Source organism: Sarcophilus harrisii, chromosome 2, assembly GCF_902635505.1.
Source record: "Sarcophilus harrisii chromosome 2, mSarHar1.11, whole genome shotgun sequence".
Classification (NCBI taxonomy): domain Eukaryota; kingdom Metazoa; phylum Chordata; class Mammalia; order Dasyuromorphia; family Dasyuridae; genus Sarcophilus; species Sarcophilus harrisii.
Window position 1 is genome coordinate 174,226,938 of NC_045427.1, and position 24,483 is coordinate 174,251,420.

A 24,483-nucleotide genomic window follows, 5' to 3' on the forward strand; every position below is an offset into this window, starting at 1 on the left:
TTTAGTTCAATTCAGTAAACATTTATTAAATACAAAATATGTGTCAGGCATTGTACTAGGTGTTTGGAAATATAAAAACAAAAACAAAACAAGCTTTGCTCTCAAAGAGCTTATACTTTATTGACCTTCCCTTAAGATCTCTCCACCCTAATCAAACTACTATGGGTCATATGTGCATTAGCAAAAACTACTTATTCACATTCTAAAGCAGAAAGTACTTTTTGGGTGTTTAGCAGAAAATATCTGTTGAATGAATGAATCATGTACTGTGTGGACAAATGCAAGCAGAGCAAGAGTCAAACTTTAAGATTCAGCTTAATTCTGACTGGCAAGGATAACAGAAAGATTCTTAAAGAGGTTGTTTAAAATATTCACAAGAAATCTAGTTTTTCTGAATTAGAGATTGTCATATCTAGGATAACAGACAACTTTAGAACAAATAAAAGACTGTAATTCATTTGAAGATCCCTAGGAGATTTACTAATCATGGCATCTTTCTCTGACTGGAGTTTGAAGACATAAATATATCCAATTTAATGTCATCTCTTTTGAGAAATCTTCAATATAGAAACTTTAACTATTCACTGCTTCAGATATGGTTAGGAAGGAGGTGGGGGGAAATCTCTTTATCTACAGAGGTTTTCAGTGTTTATTTGTACTCAAAACTATGATCACACACATTTAACTACCTTAGTAGTTTACCTCTGGGTTTTCATGTTTTGTCGATATGAAACTGATATATGTTTTAAGTGAACTTCTTTCATATAGACAATTTTGGAAATAACACTTTATTTTTCAAATGTATTGAAGGGATGGATAGAGAATACAAATGTATTTGAACCGCCTATCAATATATAAATTTCCCTTCTGCTTTCACTTTTAGGCAGTAAGAATATCACTGACTTTTTGAGATAAAATCACACACATATACTTTGAGGCAGAAACAGAGTGATAAAAAATGTCTTTTTTGTATGAATTGGGTGTTGGAAAAAGGGAGAAGAGAGAGGGAGAGGGTAGAAAAGAGGAAAAGAAAAAGGAGATAAGTGACAGAGACAAAGACAGAAAGAAAGCTATATAGAGACAAAGGAAGGAGGAATAAAGAAAGAGGACAAAAGAGAGAGAAATTTAGACACATTCCTGAGAATTGAATTAATGATATTGTTTCACTCTCTTGGGGTGATCTTTGTGGATTAGAGCATTATCTATTTAGTTCAGCTATAAATTTTGGGGAATACCTATACATTATATTCCCAGTCCCTTGAGTTCTGAATTCTTTTTTGTTTCATGAAGTATACTTTACAATATGTCATTTTTGAAGTGAATGAGTTTTGGGAAATGGAGTAAATAAAACAGTATTTAATTTCATTGATCTCTGTCATGATGAAATTGACCATAATAATTTAAAATTGGTTTTTGAAGGCAAAATGGCACCCTAGTGACAGGGCTTATTCCCTTGCTGCCTGTTTTCTGCCAAGAAAAGCAACAACTTTCCCTAGTATTTTCAGAGTAAAATCAATGGCATTATAACAGCATTTCTTATCACTGCAGAGAGTTCCCCTGGTGCTGCTGTCACTAATGATATAGGTAGTCTTGTAAATTTTTTGTGAATTCAGTTCCTAGGATATTATTATGTTTACCTTGAAGTTAAATCTTACCCTAGAATCTTGATCTTTATCCTACTTTTCTGAGCAGTTTTGAAATCCCACCTTTCTCAATAAAGATGCATGTTCTTTGGCAAGCTCTTCTACTTAGAAAGAAGTTGTCTTTCTCTGAAGAACCCACAATACAAGGACCTTATGATGTTTTTGACAGAAACCATTTGATATTTCAGGACATGTGCCTGTTTTTTTATCAATCACAGAGTTGTATTGGGCACTTGGTCACTCATATGTTTTCCAGATATATAGATTTAGTTGAAAAAGGAAATATATACCTTGAAATGCGTTATTAAAAAGATTGTTATTTAACCATTGGGAAAAGTTGAGGTGTAGGGTCATATTTGAGACCAAAAATCATGTTTGATACATATTGGAAATCTCTCAGTGCCTAATATAATGCTTTCTACCCAGTAGATACATTATAGGGCATTGTAGCATATTTTATAGTATATAGTCTATAGTAAAAGTTCCTTGAGGGTAAGAATTGTTTCACTTCTGTCTTTATATTACCAGAATCTAGAGGAATACCTGGCACATAACATAGACATAAAAGATACTTATTGATTTGATGACATAGAATAATAAATTTTTGAGCAAAGAGGGTTCCTAGCAGTCATTTATTTATAAAATCATGGAATCATAAAATTTCAGTGCTGGAAAAGACCCCACTGATCACAGAATTCAATTCCTTTCAGCAAAAAGAATCCCCTACTCACAATCACCCTAGCTCACAAGGGGTCTCTTAGCCAAGACTAGAAGAATCCCCAGAAAGTAGGAACTTACTATATTCTAAGGCAACTTTTTTTTCTTCTGCATTACTTTTACTTCTGCATAACTGTAGTTCTTACAAAGTTTTCTTGAGCCTAAATTTTTCTCTTATCAGTATTTACATATATTGATCCTTGTCCTTTCATTTGAAGCTAAATCTAATTAACTTAATTCTCCTCTATATGGCAGTCATAGCTTTTCACTTTACAGATGGTAAAATTGAAATCCAGATAAGTAATTGTCCAGAGTCAAAAACATTACAAGTGTCAAAGATTGGGGGAGGGAAGACAAGGAGAGGAGTAAGGGAATGGGAATTTAGTATTATGCATCAGTCACTGTGCTAAGCAATTCACATATATATCTGATTTGATCTTCACAAAAACCCTGAGAGGTAGGTAGGAGCTCTTTTTATCTCTATTTTACATTTGATTAAACTGAGGCAAACAGATTAAATGATTTGCCCAGGGTCACACTCTTACTAATAAGTGACTAAAGTTGCATTTGAACTCAGATCTTGCTTGGTTTAAGATTTAGCACTTTATCCATTGCTCTTAGGGGTCCTCAAACTTTTTAAATAGGGGGCCAGTTCACTGTCCCTCAGACTGTTGGAGGGCTGGACTATAGTAAAAACAAAAAATTTGTTTTGTGGGCCTTTAAATAAAGAAACTTCATAGCCCTGGGTGAGGGGGATAAACGTCCTCAGCTGCCTCATCTGGCCCACGGCCATAGTTTGATTCCTTACTAAGCTCCTGTTTAAAAACTACCAGTAAAAGAAAACCCATGAGTGTATTCATATGTCAGTACAATAACCGAATATCAGGCTAGCTCTGATTGCAAAGAAGGGTACTTTAAATCCAGCCCAAATCTGCTTTCTGAAATTTTACATCACAGGTTTTTAGTTAATCTTTATCCTACCCCCCTACTCTGAGGCTAAGCATTTCCATGATGACTATTCAGAAACTTGAAACCAACTATTAAGTACCTCCTAAGCCTTCTCTGAATTTATGTTTTTTCTGTGGAGAAATCTATTTTCTTCTTTGGGAAGAGATATTAGTCTCCTCTAGTGCTAACTCCTGCAGATGAGGAAACTGAGGCCAGAATGTATGTGTACATCCCATAGTCAGGTAGAGACAGAACAATAAGAATTTTGATCCAAATCTTCTGATTCCTATTCTAGCATATCTTCTACAACACTTTGGTCAACTGAGTTTTTGTTTGTTTGTTTGTTTTTTAAATCTCCCACTTTTATTTTTTTTCCTGGTTATGCATGTATATTAATTTTTTAAATACACATTTCTTTATGAATCATGTTGGAGAGAAAAATCAGAACAAAAGGGAAAACCATGAGAGAAAAAAGAAACAGAAAAAAAGTGAACATGGCTTGTGTCCATTTACATTCAATCTCCATAGTTTTCTTTCTGGATGTAGAAGTTGTTTTCTATTCAAAGTTTATTGGATTGTCTTGGATCACTGAACGGCTGAGAAAAATCAAGGCTTTCATAGCTAATCATCACATAATCTTGCTGTTACTATATACAATGTATTCCTGGGTCTGCTTATTTTTCTCAGCATCAGTTCATATAAATCTTTCCAGATCTTTCTAAAATCAGCTTATTTCATAAATTTTTATAGAACAATAACATTCCATTATTTCCACATTCCATAACTTATTTAGCCATTTCCCAATTGATGAGCATCTACTCATTTTCCAATTCTTTGTAATCACAAAAAGAGCTGTTACAAACATTTTTGTACATGTACATCCTTTTCCCTACTTTATGATTTCTTTGGTTTGATCAACTATTAGAACTAGACAGGATCTCCTTCAGTTTACAAGTGATGATTTCACAAGATTAGAGAGGAGAAATAGTTTGCTTTATTCTTCTAGAAGTGCTTGAAACCCAGTGTTTTGAATACAAAATCAGTGTTCTTTCCATTATAATAATTTGATCATCTGCTCTTTCTTTTCATTTTATAAATTCTAGCTTTCCCATTTTTCCTCCTCTTCCACTCCCTATTACTCAGCTTCTGGTTTATCTGATCTCCAGCAATAGCAGCTGAGGAATGAACTTTTTACTCTAGTTGCAAACAGATTAAGTATGTGAGAGGAAAGAGTTGAGTAGATAATAAGGTATTTTCTAAAAGTCATAGCATACTTCAAATCTTTTTTTTTAAATCTTACATATAACTTATTTATCATCCATAAATGTATCTTTTTATTTCTGTTTTGATGAAGTAGCTTCATAATACAGTGGATAATACAGTGGATAAAATGCTCAGCCTGGAGTCAGAAAGACAAGAATTCAAATCCAGTCTTAGATACTTACTAGCCATGTGACCCTGAGCAAGTCACTTAACCTCTGTGAAACTTCATTTCCTTATCTGTAAAATGGGGATAATACTAGCACTTACTGTGTAAAGCTGTTGTAAAAATCAAAGGATATAATAATTATAAAGCACTTAATCCCATCTGACATAATGTTAGCCCTATGTAAATGGTAGCTGTTACCAGAACTACCTACCAGAGGAGAATTTCATAGTAAAAGAGAGACCTGACTAGCTGTCAGTGTTGTGCCAAAGTTCCCTTTTAATGTCATGACCCAGTTTCTCTAATTGTCCTATTTAGTTACTCCTACTTAGTCCTAGTTTGTTAGTAACCTTTCCCTATTAATATTTGATGAGATAAAGGTCTACCTCAGTTGCTCTGCCCCAAAACTCCAGCCTATAATCATTCCCTCTTAAATGGTTGATGAAATGAAGGTTTTATATCTTTAGATTATAGACATTCCTTCTTAATGTTTGACAGGATAAAGGTCTTGTAAACCTAACATATTTATTAAAATGATTTCCTTTTTTAACATGGAATCCTTATTCAGTCCTTCAACTTTGAAACCCATTATCCTAAAACAAGCGCAATCTCTTGCTCATGAACAACAGAACAATAAGTATGAAATCATAAGACATATTAAAATGTTGGCATTTACAAAATGAAAACTATACTTCTCTAAGATTCAGTTTATTGACTCTATAAAATGGGGTGGTTACACATGCATTTTTACTTTCTTGAATGTAAAAAAGAAAAAAAATTCTAAAACTGCCAAATTCTATGGGTCATAGCCTCCAATTGTATTTTTAATCTCCAAGAAGAATAAATACCTATTATGCATTACTTTAAAAAAAAAATGCTGTGCGCTAGGGAATATAGAGAGGAGGGGAAATGGGAAAAAAAATCCTTTTCCTCAAGAAGCTTACATTCTCCTGAGGTTAGGGAAGATAAGATTAGAAAGTGAAAAAAAAAAAAAAAACATATACATGATTAGTTTAGTAGGGAGAATGTACTAATATCCAGGAACATTGGCAAATGCTTCCCTTAGGAAATAGCATAAAAGCTGAGCTTTGAAGAAAGCTACTTTTCCCTAATAAGAAGAAGCCCATGCAGAATAACAATATCTTTTGTGCATGCTTCACTTTCTGAAAAGATTGTTATCAGCAAAGCAATTTAAAGCAACAATAAGCATGTTTATTTGCTGTGTATCTAAAGGATAAGAAGATGGACAGACAACAAAATTCAACATCTCATGAAGTTCCCTATCAGTGATTTATAATTTATGTTAGGTGCTTGCCATTTCATTCTTCCTATTGCCAGGATGCCAAGAATTTCCTCATTCTCTTACGTTGTTTGCTCTCTACCTAGGTCATCTACCCAAATGTTTTCCCGCTGTTTACCCCATCAGGATGTCTTTTTTCCGATATAGGATTTATCCAACATCCCCTTCAAATGTTTTTAGTCCTGTTAAACGAGCTCTACTTTGCCAATGCCACATTCTAGTCATGTTACATCTCATCAAGTTTCAATCATAATACAAGTCAATATTTGCCTACATATGCTAAGACTTCTAATTCACGTTATTCATTATTAACTATATTCCAAGAACTGATATATAAATTTTTGAGGCCATTTGTATCATTTATAAAATCTCTCCCCTGTCATTTTCTGTGGATTATTGAGCATGACATTATACTATTTTTTCTAATAGTTTTTACTTCTCTTTGTCTGTATCTCTCTCTCTCTCTCTCTCTCTCTCTCTCTCTCTCTCTCTCTCTCTGTGTGTGTGTGTGTGTGTGTCTGGGAACAGTTTTTCTTCCCCATTCCTTGTTAATTTATAGTGCTCTTAATCAATTCAAATGGTCTCTTTCTAGCTTTCTTTAGAAGCATAGTTCTATTCCTGTATGAGAGCCCATTATTCCTATATCTTACATTTGAAGGCCAATTACCATTCTAACATTATTTTCCTAGCCAACTGTTTATTTTCCATATCCTTCTATTGTTTCTAAGATTTTTTTTTGTTACCTTCAGTTGTCATCAGTGATTAAGAGAATTTGTTCCCCTAAATCCTTTTTTTTTTAAACCCAAGATTTCATCATCCCAAGAGACATTTTCCTTCTGGTGACATAGTTTACTGCCACATGATTCAGAGTAGTACATAAAAGGTCCTTTGGCTTGATGAGTCTTTGGAGGCTTTATCACATCCCCAGTGAATGTCTCAGTAAGACAACACACCTCCTTGATTCTATCTCTGATCAAAATAGGTACTTATGTACCTGTCAAAAGAGAGCCATTTATCTCATGATCTGTCTCTTCTTGCTAGAACCATTAACAAACATTCACATTGTTGGTGGCATCTGTGCCCCCTACCTTTTAGAACTAAATGTCTCTATTACTGAATAGACTCTATGACCCAGCTTCTCCTCTCCACTATTAAGGGTAAGGACCTGATTCTGCATCTCCAAACAAAAGGATTAAAAATAAGCCTAGAGTTATTTTAATTATGATATTCAGTTGACATTTGTATTTTGCTTCTATCATCAACAAAAGAAATTTACTGACTGTTGGAACATCCTTAAACACTTAAAAGATAAGTTATAAATATGATCTCTCTAGTAGTTTATAATGTATGCTTTCTTAAATAATTTATAAAAATAATTAATGAAACTTTCAGTCATGTAAGTCAAGTAAGTCATGTAAGTAACAAGATGGTATGTCACATGTTCTGATATTCCCAACATTTCAAACTGCTCTAAAACAAAAATTATGCATCAAAAATAAAGCAACTTCATTTGTTTCCATGATCTGTAATATCCAAAACACACACACACACACACACACACACACACACACACACAAACAATACTGGAAACTAATGTTCACCTAATCTGAGCTTGCCCTGCACCACTATTAATCTACCTCCAGCAAGGCTACACTTAATCATAGAGAAGACCAATTTCTTTGAGGTACAGAAGTCTCCTTGGATTTTGGCAACTTAACCAAATCTCTTGCCAAAACACGACTAGGAGCTGCATTCTAGAAACACCTAAATTGCAAAGCTCTGAAGTGTTTGGGCTAGGCAAAGCAGGGTCTTAATTGCCAGGTCAGAGAACTAAAAAACAAAACATTACTAAGATCATCATTACAGTGTTCCATGCAAGTGAGGAACTCTCCTGCACTCCACCAACTCTGAGGGAAAGAGCAACATATCCAGTTGGGATCAGTTCCAACAACCCAAAAGCCATTCTGGGCAAAGACCTGAGCTAGTGAACTTAAAATTGTCCGATATGGAAAGAAACTGAAATCCAGCTTCCAAAGAAATTGATGAGGTTTAAATTTGGGGTACACAAATGAAATTAGGGTTTCTGGTGGTCAGGGAGTTAAATAAGGTCTAGTGGCAGGTTCAGGATACAGGGTAGGTTTGGCTCCCCTGAATCTCTTGGGATTTGACGCAAGGGTAGGGAGTTCTGGGGACACCCTTCTAGCTGCAAGCAGTTCTCTGAAAGGAATTTACAGACCCAAAACCCTAGATTGATAAAAGAGGTTTATTATAGGGAATGGAAGTCTGGTTAAGGAAATAGGTGAGGGTAAAGAGAATATGGCACTGGAAACAGTATTTCAGTGGGCAGAGGCTCTTGATGTGCCAAGCATAGGGCTGGCATGTTTGGAACCTCTGCCAAGAGAGAGTTTTAGTTTGGCTCTTTTATAATAGGGAGCTTTGGCTACAAGCTGAAAGGGGCTCATGGGTGGAGTCCCAGGTTGGCTCCTCACTGGATTTCAGCTAGGCTAGAATTTGAATTGAATTCAATGGGTTGCAGGGCTGAGCCAACCCCACCCAAATAACAAAGATGAAACTGTTTGTGCTTTGGGGTGGAATCCCCTCACTGAGGCAGAGTTGAAGGAGATTTTCTCCTTTGAGGATTTTCAGAGTTTTGGGGTTCCCTCTTTAAAACCACACTTAAAGGGGAGGGAGTCAGGAAGTGAGTGACAAGGAATAATTAAGGAGGTAAAACTGAAAGTACTAGAAGATTTGAAAAACAAAAAGGAAGTCTCAAAGACCTTGAAAATAAACAGATTAATCCACAGGAAAAAAAGTGCCAATGGAAGGAAAGATGGTTTTTAGATCCAATAAATGAGTTTAGTCATCTATGAATAAATAATTCAAAATGAAAGAAAATCATCCAACATTTGATGAGATAGAAGACCCTATGAGAAGTATGGAGAACATGGAATGATAAAACATCCTGTTCCTGAGTGATTTAATAGAGAAGTGAAAAATTCTAAGAACAGAAATTATGTCCTGAACAGCAAAATGATGATCAGAATAAACGAAGGGAGGGGAGAGTTTGAATCTGCAATAAGAAACTGACTCACCAAATGAACAACAGAGATAACAATGATTTGAGAGTGCAAATAAACATAAGTAAAGATAATATAATAGGAGAGAGAGAGAAAAAAAAAACATTAATAGAAAATATGCTTACTAAGCAAACAAAACATACGTATCTCCAAGAAAGGATTCATATTCAGCCTAAAGAGCCAAGAACAATATAACAGGACAACAAAGCCATAACATCATAAAAAAGAAAATAATTAATAGCACTACCCAGACCTTCTAAATAGAAGATGAAATTCCAATGGAAAGAATTCACAGACTACCTCCAGAAAAACAACTCCAATTACAAAACACTATAGTTAAATTTAATACTTCAATTCTAAAACAAAAAGTTTGACAAGCCCCTAGGAGAAAGACCTTCAAATACAAAGAAAACAGCATTTAAATAATGCAGGATTTTGTACACTAAATAGAAAAAGAACAATCGATTAAATAAAGTGTTCTGTAGGGCACAGAGTTCAAGTTAATGCCTTGGGTGATCTATTCTGAAAATCTTAGTGTAACCATTCAGTGAAGGAAAGAAAAAGATGAATGTTTAATAACAAAGAAGAGTTTGAAATACTTTTTAGTTAACAAAAACAGAATTGAAAAGACCATTTGCTTAACAAACACCCTGAACAATAGAAACACTTGAGTAAAGAATAAATGTAGCAAGCTAGGACAGAGCAACAATAGAGTGACCAAGAACAGTAAAATATTTCTTAACATACACACAGAATATAAGAGTGAATATAAAAATATGTTAAAGATAACAGTGGAGCAGAAGACATTATGAGAAAAAGCTGGTGATCTGCTATCTATAAATAGGGACTATATTATACCAAGGAAGCATACAATAAAGAAGAAGAGGGAAAGCAGGGAAATAGAGCAGAGTATATGATAGTGTTCCAGGGTATAATAAAGGACTAGCATTGGGGGTAAAGTTTCCAATATGGTCTTAGAAAGAAAAGAACTTGTAGAAGAATAGGTGAAAAGGGAGAGATTGAGAAGGGGGAGATTGAAAATGGGGAGAAAGGAATGAGAGAAATATTTGTTGGAAAAAAGTACAAAATGAAATTTAAAAAAACCCACTAATAAATAGGACTAGTTGAAGGAGAGGAAGTAAAGACAGAATGTACTGGATTGAGAGAGAAAAAAAAGAAGGAATATCTAACCAAATAAAGTAGTCGAGAGGAATAAATAACCAAAACCCTTAAGAGAAAGTATAACAAAGGAAAAGAGAGGATCTGGGAGAAGGGAAAGGGAGCCAGTAGGAATAAGAACCCCTTAAAGCAGAAGAGGTAAAAATCATAACTTGAAAAATTTTTTTGCAGATACATGGAAGAAAATAAAAATTTAACTCATAACTTTAAATGTGAATGAATTAAACAATCCAGTAAAATGAAAAAAGTGATAGATTACATTTTAAAATGTCCTACAATCTATTGCTTACAAGAAACAAATTTTATAAACAAAGACATACATAAGATAATTTAAGGGATGGAAAAAATTGTGTGTGTGTGTGTGTGTGTTTGCATTCACTTGTTGCATAATCTATTTATATATTATGCAACAAGTAAATCAAAGAATGAGTTGCATTTTATCAGACAAAGTAAAAATGATTTATTTCTTATATTCTTTCTGGAAATATGGAAGTGCCTAGTACAATCCTTTTTATATGACTGCATGAAAAATTCTGAAGATATTAATAATATTATTGATATTACTATCTAAAATGTGAGCCTGGAAACTTGGCAGAAAACCCATAAAATGACCTCTGCTTTTATATAGTTTCAGAACTATATCTTTATTCAGCTCATGATCCCTTAGTAACTTTTAAGTATTTCCTGCTCTTAAAATACCAAACTGGATTTCTGGGGTCAGAAAGTCAAATCAGAGTTAGTTTCTAAGACAACATCATGAAAAATATATATAATAATAAGGAGTAAGAGGTCATTATGGTACAGATTTGCACAAAACCTTGCACAAAACTAAGAAAAACATTAAATATGAAAAACCAACCAATATGTACAGGTAGAAAAATGGAATAGCTACTGAGAATCATTAGTGACTGTAAAAAATGTTTCATAATTTGACTATACTTCATCTTATAATATTCTCTTCTACTTGACCACAACCCTGAATTTGATTCAGTGTACTCCATCTGTTCTCTTACCTTAGGGATGATAACATTTTTTTATCTGAACTTGGCCATTGGTTCTAATCTTTTAACTGTATAAGGGTCCTCCTCCATTATTATTATTAAATATTCCATTTTTCTAATTAGAACAATTTAACATTATTTTAAAATTTTGAGTTTTCTTCTTTCATTTTTTTTCTCTTCTTCCATTCCTTCCTCCTTAAGAAGGTAAGCAATTTGACATGTTATACATGTGAAGCCTTACATATTTATATATTAGTTGTGTTGTGAGAGAAAACGAGAGAGAGAGAGAAGGAGAAAAAGAGTCTGTATTCAGATTTCATCAGTTCCTTTTTCATAAGGTAGAAAGTATTTTTCATCATGAGTCCTTTGGGATTATCTTCAGATCATTTTATTGATGAGAATATCTGTTACTCAAAGCTGATCATTCTACAATATTGCTGCTATTATATACAATATTTTCCTAGTTCTGCTCACTTCAGTTTGCAGCAGTTCATATTTTTTAAGATTTTACTGAAAAAACACTCCTCATCATTTCTTTCTTTCTTTCTTTCTTTTTTATATTAATACGCATTGCTTTATGAATTGTGTTTGGAGAGAAAAGTCAGAAAAAAAGGAAAAACCATGGGAGAGTAAAAAGAAAAAAAACAAACAAAAAAAAGAAGTGAACATAGTATGTAGTACTTATTTACATTCAATTTCCATAGTTCTTTTTCTGGATACAGATGGCATTTTCTGTCTAAAATTTGTTGGGATTGCCTTGGATCAGTGAGCCACTGAAAAGAACCAAGTCTTTCATTGTTAATCATGGCATATTCATGCTGGTTCTATGAAGAATATATTTCTGATTCCATTTGTTTTGCTCAGGACCAGGTCATGGAAATCTTTGTAAGCCTTTCCAAAAGCAGCTTGTTCATCATTTTTATAAAATAATAATATGTCATTACTTTTATATATCACAATTTATTTAGCTATTCCCCTATTGTTGGACATCATTTTCTAATTCTTTGATATTACCAAAGAATTGCTACAAAAATTTTTGCATATGTGGGTTCTCATAATTTCTTATAATACAATGACATACCACAACTTGTTTGGCCATTCCCTGATTGATTTCCAATTATTTGTTACCAGAAAAGAGTTGCTATAATTATTTTTGTACATATAAGTCCTTTTTTGTCTCTTTTTTCTCTCTTTCTTTTTTTATTTTTAAGGTTATATATGTATGTTAAAATTTTAAAACATTTCTTTATGAATCATTTTGGGAGAAAAAAATCAGAATAAAAGGCAAAAACATGAGAAAAAAAAAACAGGAGAAAAGGAGGAGAAAAGGGAACAAAAGATGTGATGATTTACATTCAGTCTGCATAGTTCTTTCTCTGTATGTGGATGGCATTTTCCACTCAAAATTTATTGGGATTGTCTTAGATCATGGAACCACTGAGAAGAACTGAATTTGTTATAGCTGATCATCCCACAATCCTCCTGTTACTGTATACAATGTATTCCTGGTTCTGCTTGTTTCACTCAATGTCAGTTCATGTGAATCTTTCCACTCCTTTATTTATTTATTCATCATTTTTATAGATATTATTCCATTACTTTTTATAGAACACTTTAAAGAGAAATATTCCATTACTGTCATATACCATAATTTATTTAATCATACTCCAATTGATAGACATCTACTCATTTTCCAAGTTTTTTGCCACCACAAAAAGAGATGTTACAAACATTTTTGCATATGTAGGTCCTTTTCCCTCTTTTATGATTAATTAGAGATACAGGCCCAGCAAGCTACTACTAAATCAAAGGGTATGTACAGTTTGAAAGCCCTTTGGGAATAGTTCTAGATTACTTTGCACAATGGTTGGATTGTTTCACAATTGTAGAGGGCTGAAACTACTGGATTGATGCACTGAGGTCAGGACTGCTGAGCACTTGAGGCTAACTTCTGATTGGACAATACCCTATGGACATATGTTTGGAAAATGGTCCTTTCCACTCTCCGTACTGACTCAATGACTGGTGTATAGAGGATTGTAGGAGGGATTAGGGGGTGGAGAAAAGCTAGCCAGGGACACACTCTGGGCTGTAGATGAGGGGGAAGGCAGGTGGAGGAGATTCTGCTTCCATCCTGTTCAATCCTGCGTCTAAGACCAAGAATAAAGACGGACTTTTGCTTATCCTGACTCTGGCTGATTCTGGGGTGCCCTGAGTGTGAGCGTGCTCATTACATTACATAATTAATTAGAGAATGACTTTTATTCTTATAAAATTGACAAAGTTCTTTATATATTTTAGAAATGACACTTTTTCAGAAATCATCTGTAAAAATGATCCTCAGTTTTATACTTCCCTTTTAATCTTATTTTTGTTGGTTTTGTTTGTGCAAAAACATTTAAAGGTAAAATTAGTCATTTTTAGTAGTAGTAGTAGTAGTAGTAGCTTAGTCATTTTTAATAGTGAAAAGTTGTCCATTTTGCCTTTGATAATATTCTCTAGTTTTTCTTTGGTCATAAATTTCTCCCTTGTCTAAAATTTTGATAAGTAAATTATCCCTTGCTCTCCTAATTTGCTTATGGTATCATAAGCCCAAAATCATGTACCATTCACAACCATTCACAAAAACACCCTCAATCCATATGATGTCCTTCTTCTGCTGCCCTAGTAAAAGATACTGTTCTCAAAACTTACAGATATCATTTTCTCATCTAGGTATGTAAACAGTTTAACCTTTAAATAATATATTTTCACCCTGTTTAGCTTTCTATCCTTCCCTTGAGTATATCTGGATATTAAATTTTCTTTTTTCTTCTGATTTTTTTCAATAGAAATAATTGAAAGTCTCTTACTTCATTGAAGATCCATTTCCTTCCCTGAAAGATGATGCTCAATGTAGCTAGGCTGTTAATTCTTGGCTGTAATCTCTGGTTCTTTGTCTTCTGGAACATGATATTCCAGGCCCTCAGATCTTTTATTGTACAAGCTGCCAAATCCTGAGTAATCTTAACTGTTTTTCCTTGATATTTGAATTGCTTTTCCTGGCAGCTTGCAGTATTTTCTCCTTGTGATTGTAGTTCGGGGTTTTTCCTTGGAGTTTTTCTTGTGGAGTCTCTTTCCAAAGGTGATCAATAAATTCTTTCAATGACTGTTTCCCCCTCTCTTTCTAGATTATCAGGGCATTTTTCCTTGAAAACATTAATGTAAGCACCTCTAATCATGGGGTTAGAGGATGGTGCCTCTACCTTTATTTCAGCTCTCTTTTCTGACTTGGAAACCCAAACCAAGTGCTCCACCTTCTAGCAAGTTCCCACAGACAACAGCATCTTTGCCCCACTGCTTCTGTACTCCCAGTGGGCTAGTTCTGTCTCACCCAAGGCCATGTCTCTGCAGTATAGTTGGTCCTGGCATTCCTAATCAACTGAGGTTCCCTCAGTCTTCCTGAACTTGGACTCCCAGATTCCTCATGCTGTGCAGGAAGTAAAAGTCTCTATGGCTCCTGTTTAGGCTCTAGTCACAACCATCTAGCCCCAAGGTTTCCCACTTGCTTTTTCATGGAGCTAGCCCTAAGGTGTTTGCACTGGCTAATCCCTGGCTATGGTAGGGAGTGGGAGAGTTTGGAGGATAAGGAGGTATTACTTCAGATCTTCTTGGGTTGTCTCTTGAGTATTTCTGTTCTGCCTCTCAATTCTTCTTAGCTATTCACTTTTCTATGTTCATACTGAGGCACAAATTTGTTCTGTTTGTCAGCGAAATCTGGAGAGCTTAAAATTTACCAATTTACTCCACCATCTTCCCAGAATCCTACCTCTTTTTTTCTTTTCTTTGATCTCTTTGGGGTACAGATTTGGTAGTGGCATTGCTGAGTCAAAGGGTGTGCACAATTTTATAGCCCTCTGAATATAGTTCTAAATTTCTCTCTGAGATGGTTGAATTAGTTCATAGCTCCTCTAACAATGCATTAGTGTCCCCATTTTCCACATCCCACCTAACCTTTCTTGTAATATTAGTCAAAATGAGAGATGTGGAGTAATATTTCCTTAGAATCTTGTTTTATTCCTAGTCCCTAATGCCAACATTATTTTTTACTATGGCCATCTAGCCCCTTGTGTATACAGTATTACAGATTATTATATAATAATTACATCATAATATAAATTTTTAAGTATTTTTCAGTCATGAAAATAAGAACATACTTTGTCTTCTCACAATAAAATCCTTTTGTTTGATAACCATAGCAATAGAAGTGTTGGGGAGAACTTTTTTTAAACTTTACCAAGATCTCCTCTTGTCAAAAGGCCATGTGAATTCATTTATAGGATCACATTGTATCACTGGAATAGACTTTAGACATGTATCTAGTTCCCTTATTCTACAAATAACCCAGGGTCATATGGGTAACAGCCAGAATTCAAAAACAAATCCTCTTCAAATCTAATGTTCTAATTATTGGTACACTATAATGTTCTGTATGTGTGTGAACAGTTTTGTCTTTTTCTATATATAATCAAGAATTAAAATGATAGTTAGTTACATCTTGTTTTAGCCTTCCTTCCTAATCCTGTCCACTTTGTAATGCTGGAGAAACTGAGGTAAAATAGAGATTAGAGAGTATTTAATATTTTATTTTAAAGGGAGAGATTTACTGGGACCAAATTGATCCATGGTTTGGACCCAGCGCTGAATGAAACTATTGTCTCCAAGAATCCAGCACACAATCTGAGTCAATTTTAGAACTGGGGTGATTTTTATCAGATTATTTAGTATTTTTATTGTCTCATTTTAAAATTGACATGGAGATTGTGAGTAGCTTAAAGTTGTATATTATACTGATTTGTCCTGACTATCTATCTAAACATTTTTCTATTAAATCAGGCTAAAGAATTATCTGGGCAAAAATGAAAAAAAAAATGCTGTAGAAGAATATTAGTATTACTAAGATTTATGTAATTTTTGTTTATGTAATTGTGGGATTTTAAAAAACTTTTATATATGTAAATTGTTTAGAGTGAATTTCATTATAAAGGAATATAGCAGAAAAGCAAAAAAACAATATAATATGGTAGAATACTTTATTAATATCATAGGAAAATAACATAAACTATATTATCCATACTAAAAGAGTGTATAGTCTAATGGGAGATTACATATAAGACAATGGTACTAACAGCCTGGCTGTATATGATACTGATACTGTTTGAGTGGTCTAGATTAGTAACTATAAGAGAATTGTTAAGAATGTCCTTTAAGAACTCTGGGAGATGACTAAAAACCATTACATTGAATTCCCAATCCCTATATCTATGCCCACCTGCATTTTTGATTTCCTTCACAAGCTAATTGTACAATATTTCAGAGTCTGATTCTTTTTGTACAGCAAATAACGTTTTGGTCATGTATACTTATTGTGTATCTAATTTATATTTTAATGTATTTAACATCTACTGGTCATCCTGCCATCTAGGGGAGGGGGTGGGGGGGGTAAGAGGTGAAAAATGGGAACAAGAGGTTTGGCAATTGTTAATGCTGTAAAGTTACCCATGCATATAACCTGTAAATAAAAGGCTATTAAAAAAAAAAAAAAAAAGAATGTCCTTTAAATCAACTACAAGTTTTAGGAGTGAAAGAATTCACTCATTCCCTAATTATTAGTTGCAAAATGAAAGTTTATTGTTAGATAGAAATCAGTTTACCAAGAGACTGACTTCTATAGTGGCAGATCTATGGAAAATGAGGTTTTGCCCTGAGAGAATGCAGTTCTCAGTGGACAGAAGGTTCTGGCAGTGAAGGGATCTACCAAGGTCCATCTGCAAAGACCTTCCTTGAAAGAAGTTGTTATATTGAGTCTTAGTGGGGGCTGGGACAGCCCAAGTTGGCTCATCTACAAGCTGGGTTTCAGCTTGAGCTGGAATTTGAATAGAATTGAATGAGTTTCTTTAATTCAAAAAGCTTGGAATTCTTTTGCTCAGGACTGAACCAACCTCCCCTAGATAACAGAATGGAACTGTTTGTCTTGTTTCTCTCAGGCAGGGTCCCTCACTGACACAGAGTTGAAGTTTTCTCCTTCAAGGAGTTTTAGAATTTCAGGGTCTTTTCTTCAATACTACAATTTAAACTTGTTTTAAGGTCTACTACTTTAAAGAGCAATTTAAGGATGCTATAATTATTCTTCATTTTTATCTTATGGTTAATCCCTGTGCTGTAGGCCAATATTGAACCATCAACATTTTTAGGAAAGGATGAATTTGAGAAACTGAAATGCAAATGTAAGGGAGGGGTGAGGAAAACATATTTGTCCATAATCTCCATAAACCATTTTCCTTATGAGGAAGTCCAGGATCTCAGAAGTTAAGTAAGTACTGCTTTTGTTGTAAATGGATGGGGAGGTACTAGACAGTAGAGTAAGATAGGACTGGCTGAAATCACAAAATAAAGAATACTTATCTTTTGTGGGGGGAAAAACATCAAAAAGCTGAAACACTTTTCTCTAGAATATAACAATTTGTCTTTGCTGATAATGTTATTTTATTAAGAAAAAGTAAATAACTTCTCTAGAATAAATAATGGACCAAAATGATCTGCTTTATAAGTAAGTCACATAATACTGCAGTTCTTCCATTCTGTCCTTTCCTTTACATTTCAATGCAGTTTCTATCCATTGTACTCATTACCTATTCATTACCAGGAATGTCTAAGGGAGCTGACAGAAACTGTTCTGTTTACCAGGGCAAGCTGACTAGAGTTTGAATTAGCTCTCAATATATTAGTATTTGGGAGTTATTGCATGATATGGTTACTATGTATTTTGCATGAATTCCTACACAAGTTTGAGAATAATCAACTAAAATATATAAATCTTAGGACTATGATCCTTCTTCTCTTTGTGCTGTCATGAATAAAATTCTGAGAGACAAAGTTCTAGGTATTAAAAATCAGTTTCATAATTAATCCAGCCAATTATCAATAAATTGTTGAGGGCTGATCATTCTCAGTGATCAAAGATGAAAAGGGAGTTTCTAAGCCACTTTAAATCAGTTTTCCTTCTGACAAGGATTTCCCCTGACAAGCTAAAAGCAATATTGATTGTTAGACATTTAATGAGGAAGTGAGCCAGATCATGAGATTCAGCAGCCTCCAGCAATTTGAATAAAAAAGCCATCTGGATCTAGACCTTTCTGGCCAAGTTTATCCTTTGTGAGCTAGGTTGTTCCTACTTCAATTAGAAACCAAGGACACAAAAGTCATTTCTAAATAGCATGGGCTAGATTAGCTTTTGGTTATGCAATAAACAAAGAAGTCCAGACCAGGTCATGAGGAGGAATGGAATATCATCACATTCTTCACAGTTCCTAGAAGGTTTCTTTTTTTCCTTATGTTAATGACTAATAAGCAGAAAGAAATATTCAAAGTCATATTTATAATCAAATGATACAGCATTAAAATTAATCTTCCTCAGTACAAATGTACATTTTTAGGGATGGAAATATACCAATGATTCAGAAGATAGGAAGAATGTCTTATAAGGTCAAACTTTTTCATTTGTTGGTTTGCAAAAATCTAAATACTATTAACAAAGTTTATCACTTTCAAAAAGCAAAAGATATAACTATTTTGAGAATTAACACCTCATCTAAATAATTGAGTGAATCAAATTAACTTTTTGATACCTGTGAAATCCAAATCCTATTAGGAGAGTCTTTAAAAATTTTTAATGATCAGTAAAAAAACTTTCTTTTTTTCCTTCTACTTAAACTCTGCTTAAAAAATGTATAGTAAATAAAAAATAAACTAGTGATCACATCAGAACCCAGTTCCCTTCTATGTTACATGATTTTTACTTCTATTCCAGGAATTGGAAAACATATTTCATCTTTACTCCTCTGGAATTATGGTTGATCATTACACTAATGAGATTTCCTAGGGCTTTCAAATTTGTTTTTCTTTGTAGTAGAAAATAATTGTTCTCTTGGTTCTACTTATTTTACTCTTTATAAATTCATACAAGTTTTCCCTCATCATTCTTTAAAAGGTAATTTTAAAATCCTGTTTTTGGGGAAAAACTCAAAATTTCAATTCAATATATACTTTTACAGTCATATATGAGATTTTAAAAAAATACTAGTTTTTCTGCATCATAATTGCATTTGGTGGGTTTGAGGGTAGAAGCTGATTCTTCTACATCCTTCAGTATTTCATCTGCATGAAGCATTTTGATGGTAGGCATCACTTTATAGAAAGTATGAATTTACATCTATCTGTATGCTGTAATTTAACAAGTCTTCTACATTCTCATGCTACATCTACCCAAAAATGACTTCCTCATCAGTAACATCCAGAATCATAACCAGTATAGAATGATTTGAAGTAATGAAATTTATCCAACACAATCTTGAAGTATGTTTCCTTTATCATTGTGATCTCAAAATGTTTTTTTTTTTTATTTTAACAAGATAAACTGATAAAGAAATGAAACTTATTGGAATAAATCCTGACATTTGGAAAGTTTGAAGGCAAAAGGAAAAGGGAATGGCAAAGGGTAACATGGATAATTTCACCAAAAGAATGAACATGAATGAACATGAAGTTGGACAGACTTTGAGAGGTAATAGAGAATAAAAGGGCCTGGTATGCTCTGGGTGTGAGGTCACAAAGAATAGTACATGCCTGAATAACTCAACAATAACAACAACAAATAAGGAATTTTGAAATCATTTTCTCAAAATGTATTCATTATATTAAGGACATGCAAATAATTTATAGCATAGAACTGTGTGGCTATATCAATTACATGCAGCCAAGCAGATAGACACCAAACATTTATTTATTAAGCATTTACTATGAGTGGGATACAAATACAAACAAAAAGAAAGACTCTTACACTTTAATGAGAGAAGATAACACATTTAAGAGAGCTGAAAAAGGGGTGATATCCAAAAAGTCAGCTGGACTGATTGAAGGATAACTAAGCTAGTCCTATCATTAAAATGGGCTCCAGAAAGAATCCACCTGTGGAAAGGAGGCCAGCATGGAGGAATGCTCCAGGATGAGAAGATTATTTACATTTTAATTGTTATTTCTTGTTGGAGACAATGGTCTTGATGGCAGGGGGGAAGTAAAGAGGAGAGGAAAGATGAAAATATGAATTACTCCTTCAGGAGTAGTTCTATTCCAAATTGTATTTGTTTATTCATATATATACATATATATATGTATATATATACATATATATGTATATATACATACATACATGTGTGTGTGTGTGTGTATGTAGAAGATAATCTTTTAAACTTGAAATACTGAAACAACATGGGCAATCTTGATAGCAAAAGAAAAAAAATAAGTTTACAGAGGAAAAAATGAGAAAAACTAAGACATTGGGGATATATAATCAATATTTTAAAAGATACCCCATGTCTAGGCTAAAATGTTTTTATTCTATTGGAGCTGTCACACAGAGGGAACAAAACCACAGGGGAGGAATTCCTTTACTTCATGTTGAGATTGATCAATTTATTTTTAATCTGTGATCAGGAGGAAAGGTCATCTTTAAACTCTTTTTAAAGTAGAGCATTCATCTTGTTTTAGTATTTTTCTTTAACTTGGCCTCACTATTTCATTATCCCTCTTTAAAAAAAAATCCAACAAAAACTCTCCAGATTATTCAACTGTTCCAAAAACTAGTGTTTACTGATTTAAAGTTAATATCAACATTGCCTGTACTTTAGAGCTAAAGAAATAGATGATATTTATTAGTTTGATTCATTGAATTTTTCCATGGTCTCTGGTTCTATCTAATAATTAAGCGTAACAAACAAAACACATAATGTATTGTTGAGTTCCATAGTCCTCACAGGGCTTTGAAAATCATACCACCCACATCTTGTCTTAATTATTCTTCTGGGCATGATTAGTTGTTTCTCATTTATTTCCTCCTTTCATTTTTGATATCCTACATTAACTCCAAATCCTAAGTTATTTTAAAACACTGCTATGTTCCAATCTAATTTACACTTTTGAATAATACAGATTCTTTTGAAAAGAATCATTGACTCCAGCATGTTCTGTGCTTATTGTGTCCTTTACTGAGAGCAGCAATGACATTTGCCCAGAATGAATACTGTGTTGGTACAAGTAATGTAAAATGATCAGTCCCTATAAAATTTTGTTTTGCAACATCCTATTTTCAGCCCCAGAGGAATCTGTGAATTTCTTTCCTTATTTATTCAAGAAGCAGAAAAAAGCCAGGTGATATTATACAACTTCTGATAGAAAAACTAAAGAAAACTGCTTATTGATGTGTCCACAATATGTTGATATCTCATAAAGAAACTAGTAATTGTCAAACAGAAGGCAATAAACATTTGTCAAACTCTTACAATGTGAAAGGCACTGGGCTTACTCAGTCTATTGCTATATTGAAAGCATTTTTAAAATTTCGAACAGAAAATATGGCTTTCCTAACAAAGTAATTGTGAAAATGTCTTTCCAAATACCTTGTCTAACATGAATCAAACACATCGCCTTTCAAAATTGTGCTTTAGAAATATACATTATCACCACATTTTGAAGTTGGTTTTCTTCTAATGAAGATAACATCTTCCCCTCTTTCCTTTTCAAAGAAAACTAATTTGTATTTGACCTAAGAACAGAGAAAACCAAAATCTTCTCTGGATATATTTTTTCAAATCAAAATCATTCCATTTAGTTATCTCTGAAAGATTCATATCATTACTTCATTATTTCATTTTTTTCTACTTGCCTCTCTTTCCATCAGTCATATTCTTTTTAAGGTGTTATTTCTAGACAAGCATAATTTTTTTTTTCCTTTTATGTAGCTATTGTTTCAAATCTTGCAGATCTCCCAAAGCTTCTAGATTTCTAAAACAGGAATTTAATTTTTTTAAATACCCTTTGGTCTTACCTTACATTGCATGGGATAATAATAAAGTTTCCCATGATATATTTTATTATCCTGCAGGAAATTCTGAGGTAAATAAAGTTAAAACCAATATTATATATTTAATCTCTTCTAATTTTTTCTACTGTAAAATATTTAGGAATTTCTCATTAGTTGTAGACATTCACTACAATGAATAAGGAAAGTTAAAAAATATTGGATTAGGAAATTCAGTGTATTACTTTTTCAAGTGACAGTATATCTTATGAAAGAAAATGAATTCATATTTTACATTATACTCAACAAACATTAAAAACCTATTTTGTACAGAAGCCCTTCTTCTAATTAGAAGATGGAGGGACATCTTAGAACATCCATTTCAGAAAGTTCCTATGTCAGCTGTTTCTTCATTTTTCACAAGTCTCTATACTTCTCCACCATTCTCCCAAGATAAGCACTTCTGCTTCTCATGCCCCCTTTCAGCTTCTTTTTGTGTGTTCTTTTCCCTTAATATATAAGCTTCTTGAGGGCAGAAACTTTTTTACTTTGCTTGTATTTGCATTCTCAGAAATTAGTATAGTGACTGGAACACAGTAAGTGCTTAATAAAAGCTTGTGGACTGAATTGTTGACAGTGAAGTACAAAAATTAAGTAGTAGTCTGGGTATAAATCCATATGCCTTTAAACTCTTCTAGATGGGAAGTAAAATCTAGTAGATTATTTGAGTTCAATAGATCTGAAATAAACTTGGCCAGTCTAATTGGGTGTCTGACTTAACTTCATCACCAGTATAAAAAACCCTCTGGTTCTAGGGGTATTAGAACTCTTAGAATCAAAGGGGTAACCCTGATGGGGATGAGTTTTTGCTATTTTGATAAATTGTTCCAGTAGATAGAATGCTGGTCCTGGAGTAAAAAAGACTAGAGTTTAAAATCTACCTCAAATATTTAACAATTGTGTATTCCTAGCAATTCAATTAGCTTTTGGGTGAGGCAATTGGAGTTAAGTGACTTGCCTAAGGTGACACAGCTAGGAAGTGTTAAGTGTCTGAGGTTAGATTTGAACTCAGGTCCTCCTGATTTCAGGGCTGGTACTTTATCCATTGTGCCACCTAGTTGCCCCAATTCAATTACCTTTTATCTTGATTTTCTCATCTATAAAATGAAATATCATAGAACTTCCCTAACAAAGTGGTTATCAAGGTCAAAGGAGATATTTTCAAAATTCTTACTACAGTGCATGGTATTTTCAGAGCTTTATCCATTGTACAATCAAGCTGCCCCAAAAGGTGGAGTTTTAAAAATAAATAAAATAAATTTTTGTACTCAATCTAACATATTCCTCTAACTCCTTTGTAGAAATAGAAATAATTTCTATAAAAATCATATTTCTATAAAATGAAAAAGCCTTAGATGTTTATTTAATTATAGTAAGCACCAACAAGCATTCTGACAGAGAAAAGTTATGAAGGTTGGTAATATACATTCTTCAGGGAATCTGTTGAGAGGATAAGAGTAGATAAAATGGAAGTTTCTTTAAGAAACAGTTATAAGATAGGAAAGGGGATGTAAATAAATGTATATAATTTCTTTAATTCTATAATATTCTGGTTTCCCTTGAATTGCTAAAATTGTTCTTCTAATGCTACTAGAAGATGTTCTCAGATTCTTTATTCTTTTTTTAAAAATAAAGTTAATTCATCTAAGATTTTAAAAAATGTCACCCAATTTAAGCCCTTCTCATCTCTTTACTTAGGAATTTGGTCTTGCTATTGCCATACCTACACCTTTATGATCTGATCTACTAATTACTTCACCTTCCACTTTTCTGACCCAGTACCACCTTATATTAGGCTAAGATTGATTTCCTGGCCACCTCTGGCCAAATATGAACCATGCCAATCCCCTACTTCTTGTTTCAGTAGTACGATTCTAAACCTTGTGATAATTAGTTCTTTTTTTTTTTTTTTTAATAGCCTTTTATTTACAGGTTATATGTATGGGTAATTTTACAGCATTAACAATTGCCAAACTTCTTGTTCCAATTTTTCACCTCTTATCCCCCACGCCCTCCCCCAGATGGCAGGATGACCAGTAGATGTTAAATATATTAAAATACAAATTAGATACACAATAAGTATACATGACCAAACTGTGATTTTGCTGTACAAAAAGAATCAGACTCTGAAATATTGTACAATTAGCTTGTGAAGGAAATCAAAAATGCAGGTGGGCATAAATATAGGGATTGGGAATTCAATGTAATGGTTTTTAGTCATCTCCCAGAGTTGTTTCT

The 24,483-nt window shown here is 33.4% G+C and overlaps 1 protein-coding gene across 2 annotated transcripts in view; it reads left to right on the forward strand.

Moving 5' to 3' along the window:
• CSMD1 (CUB and Sushi multiple domains 1) overlaps positions 1-24,483 on the forward strand; it is a 2,563,917-nt gene that overhangs the window by 1,844,720 nt on the left and 694,714 nt on the right. The gene's annotated exons all lie outside the window — the stretch shown is intronic.